The 5,885-nt window shown below is 41.7% G+C and overlaps 1 non-coding gene across 1 annotated transcript; it reads left to right on the plus strand.

The window, feature by feature from the left end:
• The first annotated feature begins 2,951 nt into the window (after positions 1-2,951).
• Positions 2,952-4,872, plus strand: LOC143262820 (small subunit ribosomal RNA). Its single transcript, XR_013036484.1, has one exon. It is a non-coding gene; the product is annotated as a small subunit ribosomal RNA (ribosomal RNA).
• The last annotated feature ends 1,013 nt before the right edge of the window (positions 4,873-5,885 follow it).

Consider the following 5,885-nt stretch of genomic DNA (forward strand, 5'->3'; position numbering starts at 1 on the left):
CCTATCATTAGATTTTTTTAAAAATACGATATTCTTGCTTAACTAACGTTTCTACATAGGGATTAAGCATTTAGAACGAAATCTAATGTCAGAAAATGGCACTTTACTCTTGACATTTTTCGGTTTTTTCAATTTTCTGGAAAATCCTATCATTAGATTTTTTTAAAAATACGATATTCTTGCTTAACTAACGTTTTTACATAGGGATTAAGCATTTAGAACGAAATCTAATGTAGGAAAATGGTACTTTACTCTTGATCGGTACGTTGGGACTTTGAAAATATTCGGGCGTTCCAATCGCTCGTCTGTTGCATCATAGCGCGTCTCGGCGCAATCGACCGATTCGCTCGACCCATTATTTTCGATTTACGGCTAAAATAAATTTTTCTCATTTTATTCAATAACATATTCTTGCTTAGATAACTTTTTTACATAGGGATTAAGCATTTAGAACGATATAATGTTTAAAATAAGGGCACTTTACTCTTGACATTTTACGGTTTTTTCAATTTTCTGAAAAATCCTATCATTAGATTTTTTTAAAAATACGATAATCTTGCTTAACTAACCTTTCTACATAGGGATTAAGCATTTAGAACGAAATCTAATGTCAGAAAATGGCACTTTACTCTTGACATTTTTCGGTTTTTTCAATTTTCTGGAAAATCCTATCATTAGATTTTTTTTAAAATACGATATTCTTGCTTAACTAACGTTTTTACATAGGGATTAAGCATTTAGAACGAAATCTAATGTAGGAAAATGGTACTTTACTCTTGATCGGTACGTTGGGACTTTGAAAATATTCGGGCGTACGCGGCGCGCTCGGCGCTTCGAACAGCTCCGGTGTCCCCATTATTTTCGATTTACGGCTAAAATAAATTTTTCTAATTTTTTTCAATAACATATTCCTGCTAAAATAACTTTTTTACATAGGGATTAAGCATTTAGAACGATACATTGTTTAAAATAAGGGCACTTTACTCTTGACATTTTACGGTTTTTTCAATTTTCTGAAAAATCCTATCATTAGATTTTTTTAAAAATACGATATTCTTGCTTAACTAACGTTTCTACATAGGGATTAAGCATTTAGAACGAAATCTAATGTCAGAAAATGGCACTTTACTCTTGACATTTTTCGGTTTTTTCAATTTTCTGGAAAATCGTATCATTAGATTTTTTTAAAAATACGATATTCTTGCTTAACTAACGTTTTTACATAGGGATTAAGCATTTAGAACGAAATCTAATGTAGGAAAATGGTACTTTACTCTTGATCGGTACGTTGGGACTTAGAAAATATTCGGCCGTACGCGGCGCGTCTCGGCGCTTCGAACAGCTCCGGTGTCCCCATTATTTTCGATTTACGGCTAAAATAAATTTTTCTAATTTTTTTCAATTACATATTCTTGCTTAAATAACTTTTTTACATAGGGATTAAGCATTTAGAACGACATGTTGTTTAAAATAATGGTACTTTACTCTTGTGATTTTTCGGTTTTTTTTGATTATTTTGAAAAATAAATTTTTGTAATTTTTTTAAATACGATATTCGTGATCAGTGAACGATTTCACATATGGATTAAGCATTTAGAATCGTGCGGACGCGTTATTAAAAAAGTTTACTCGATGCGATGGGACTTTAAAAAGTTTGTGAAAATTTTCATATTGGGAAAAAATGTGTAATTTTTTGTCTAGTTTACGGTAGTGTAATTTATTTTAATGTTTACTATAAAAATTTTTTTCGTTCGTTCACGCGCTATGTTACAACAGCACGGCCGGGCGGTCTGTTGCCGCGGCGGTTTACACTCATAAGCGCGCGTGCTATTCGGCCGGCGGCGCCGGCGTCCTTGCCGGCCGTTCGGTATCTATAAGAGATACACGGTCCGTGCGAGGCGGACGGAGCAGAGCGGGTTTTGGGCCAATTCTACGATCTCGGTCGAGAAGCTGTCTCAGAGCTCCTTCGGGGCTTCGGTCCTGACTGTTTCGTGCCGTTTACGTTACGGACTTTTCTCCACACAGCGTGGCCACGGGTCGGTGTCTTTGACCGAATGGCCCATATGTGGCAAGCCCTACGGGGTTGGTTACCCGTATGCACTTTGTATGTATACTCGTACTCACTGAGCAATCGACTCTTCTGTCCGAGCGATGGAAAAATTTTTTAAAATGCATCTGTAAGATTTGGAAGCAAATCGTACCAATTGAAAACTGTGGCTAAAATGAATAGCCCAGTGGAGAGAGAAAACTATCAAAAAACTGATTTTTTAAATCAAGAGGTGTCAGAAATCGAAATGCCTAGCGCGAGCGGAAGAACACGCTTTCTCGCCAGTCCAGCATGTGTCCTGTCCGTTCTTCCTCGGCTTGCCGATTTTGCCCAGATCAGAGGTTTCGTGCTTCCGGCGGTCAGAAGATCAGCGTGAGCGTACGCGCTTCCACGACTATGGCATCACCCATGTACTTTTTCCTTTGAATATATTTGAGTACATAAAAAATATTAAAACATATAGAGAGAACTGTGTCTTGGATCTTAAAAATTTGTCAATAGCGATGATATATTATTACTTAACTTGAAGTATTTGTACGTTTTAGCTGGGACGTACATTTATCTTACAAGATGTTAATAGCGAGACTCTTGAAGATAAAATTATCTTGTGATTTTATGAAGGCAAAGATAGAAACGTACGAAGCTGGCGTACGTAGAAAAATGTGATTTTATGATAGAACAAAAATATAATACGTACGTTTTTGGGCGTACGGTAATATCTGTATGGTAGAAAAATGAAAGAAATTGAGCGTTAAAGAAGATATGTTACAAGCGCGGAATGTGGCAAAACTTGTACATATTTGAAAGAGAAAAATGGTGTGTCGACCTGACATATATATATGAAACAGGCGACGATGGAAAAGGATTTAAATTTTGTCCATTTTATATATACATATTGTATAGTTCCCTGGTTGATCCTGCCAGTAGTCATATGCTTGTCTCAAAGATTAAGCCATGCATGTCTCAGTACATGCCGTATTAAGGTGAAACCGCGAATGGCTCATTAAATCAGTTATGGTTTCTTAGATCGTACTAAAATTTACTTGGATAACTGTGGTAATTCTAGAGCTAATACATGCAAAACAGAGTTCCGACCAGAGATGGTAGGAACGCTTTTATTAGATCAAAACCAATCGGTGGCGGGTGTTTACACTCGTCCATCGTTTGCTTTGGTGACTCTGAATAACTTTGTGCTGATCGCATGGTCTTATAGCACCGGCGACGCATCTTTCAAATGTCTGCCTTATCAACTGTCGATGGTAGGTTCTGCGCCTACCATGGTTGTAACGGGTAACGGGGAATCAGGGTTCGATTCCGGAGAGGGAGCCTGAGAAACGGCTACCACATCCAAGGAAGGCAGCAGGCGCGCAAATTACCCACTCCCGGCACGGGGAGGTAGTGACGAAAAATAACGATACGGGACTCATCCGAGGCCCCGTAATCGGAATGAGTACACTTTAAATCCTTTAACGAGGATCCATTGGAGGGCAAGTCTGGTGCCAGCAGCCGCGGTAATTCCAGCTCCAATAGCGTATATTAAAGTTGTTGCGGTTAAAAAGCTCGTAGTTGAATCTGTGTGTCACAGTGTCGGTTCATCGCTCGCGGTGTTTAACTGGCATTATGTGGTACGTCCTACCGGTGGGCTTTGCTCTTCACGGGGCGGTCCAACTAATATCCCATCGCGGTGCTCTTCACTGAGTGTCGAGGTGGGCCGGTACGTTTACTTTGAACAAATTAGAGTGCTCAAAGCAGGCTACCTTCGCCTGAATACTGTGTGCATGGAATAATGGAATAGGACCTCGGTTCTATTTTGTTGGTTTTCGGAACCCCGAGGTAATGATTAATAGGGACAGATGGGGGCATTCGTATTGCGACGTTAGAGGTGAAATTCTTGGATCGTCGCAAGACGGACAGAAGCGAAAGCATTTGCCAAAAATGTTTTCATTAATCAAGAACGAAAGTTAGAGGTTCGAAGGCGATCAGATACCGCCCTAGTTCTAACCATAAACGATGCCAGCTAGCGATCCGCCGAAGTTCCTACGATGACTCGGCGGGCAGCTTCCGGGAAACCAAAGCTTTTGGGTTCCGGGGGAAGTATGGTTGCAAAGCTGAAACTTAAAGGAATTGACGGAAGGGCACCACCAGGAGTGGAGCCTGCGGCTTAATTTGACTCAACACGGGAAACCTCACCAGGCCCGGACACCGGAAGGATTGACAGATTGATAGCTCTTTCTTGATTCGGTGGGTGGTGGTGCATGGCCGTTCTTAGTTGGTGGAGCGATTTGTCTGGTTAATTCCGATAACGAACGAGACTCTAGCCTGCTAAATAGACGTAATTATGGTATCTCGAAGGCTCTCGGCTTCTGCCGGTGGGGTTTTTACTACCAACGTACAAACAAATCTTCTTAGAGGGACAGGCGGCTTCTAGCCGCACGAGATTGAGCAATAACAGGTCTGTGATGCCCTTAGATGTTCTGGGCCGCACGCGCGCTACACTGAAGGAATCAGCGTGTGTTCCCTGGCCGAAAGGCCCGGGTAACCCGCTGAACCTCCTTCGTGCTAGGGATTGGGGCTTGCAATTATTCCCCATGAACGAGGAATTCCCAGTAAGCGCGAGTCATAAGCTCGCGTTGATTACGTCCCTGCCCTTTGTACACACCGCCCGTCGCTACTACCGATTGAATGATTTAGTGAGGTCTTCGGACTGGTGCGCGGCAATGTTTCGGCATTGCCGATGATGCCGGGAAGATGACCAAACTTGATTATTTAGAGGAAGTAAAAGTCGTAACAAGGTTTCCGTAGGTGAACCTGCGGAAGGATCATTACAATGTTCCAATATATCTCAAAGAGAGAGGAGAGGAGGAGAGAAAATGAATTCGATTAGTTTGTGGATAAGAATTCATATAAAAAAAAAAGATATTGTTGAGCCCGCCAGATCATTCGTGCGTGATTTACACGGCCAGACGTGTGTACTACACGTATTAGGCCTTTGATCTGCGTTGCGTAGGCCACAACAAATCTTTCAAAGAGAGAGATATATGTGTTGTTGGGGTTTGTGATTATGAAGGTGCCCCAACGCACAAAAATATATAAAAATGTACAAAGTTGGGATGTGGTGTGGTGGAGAAGAGTTGGGCCCGACCAGATCATTCGTGCGTGATTTACACGGCAGACGTGTGTACTACACGTATTAGGCCTTTGATCTGCGTTGCGTAGGCCATCTTCCTTCCAAGACACACACGTGTTGGGGTTTGTGTGATTTTATGATAGTGCCCCAACACGGAAAAATAAGCGTACGAGAAGAGTTGGGCCCGACCAGATCATTCGTGCGTGATTTATACACGGCCAGACGCGTATTATATTACACGTATTAGGCCTTTGATCTGCGTTGCGTAGGCCATCTTCTCGATAGAGAGAAAGCCCAATGTATTCTTTTTTCTTTCTTTACAGTTGTAGTAGGACAGGGAGGGATGCGAGCGTGCTAATCACGCTTCCTCAAGTCTTCGCTGTGGTGTGTAAAAAAAAAAGAAAAAAAGGAATCGTTGGGAAAGTCCAAAGGACGAAAATATCGGGCAGTCTGAAGATAACTTAATGCTCGTTTACATTGGTATCAAGAGAGACCGGCTTGTGTAGCTCGTTTCAATGCTGTGTCGTTGTCATTGACACCCTACTCTGTTGCGCGCTAGTGGCAGCATGAGCGTGGGACGTATATATATATATGACACCCAGCTAGAGCCGGCCGTGAGTCCGTCCGGTGTAAATAACGACGAAAGGAGAGAGAAACTTTTCGAATCCAGTATCGGGTTGATAATTGTCCAGTTTGAATATCCATATCCCC

The sequence above is a fragment of the Megalopta genalis genome, unplaced genomic scaffold (genome assembly GCF_051020955.1).
Source record: "Megalopta genalis isolate 19385.01 unplaced genomic scaffold, iyMegGena1_principal scaffold0223, whole genome shotgun sequence".
Taxonomy (NCBI): Eukaryota; Metazoa; Arthropoda; class Insecta; order Hymenoptera; family Halictidae; genus Megalopta; species Megalopta genalis.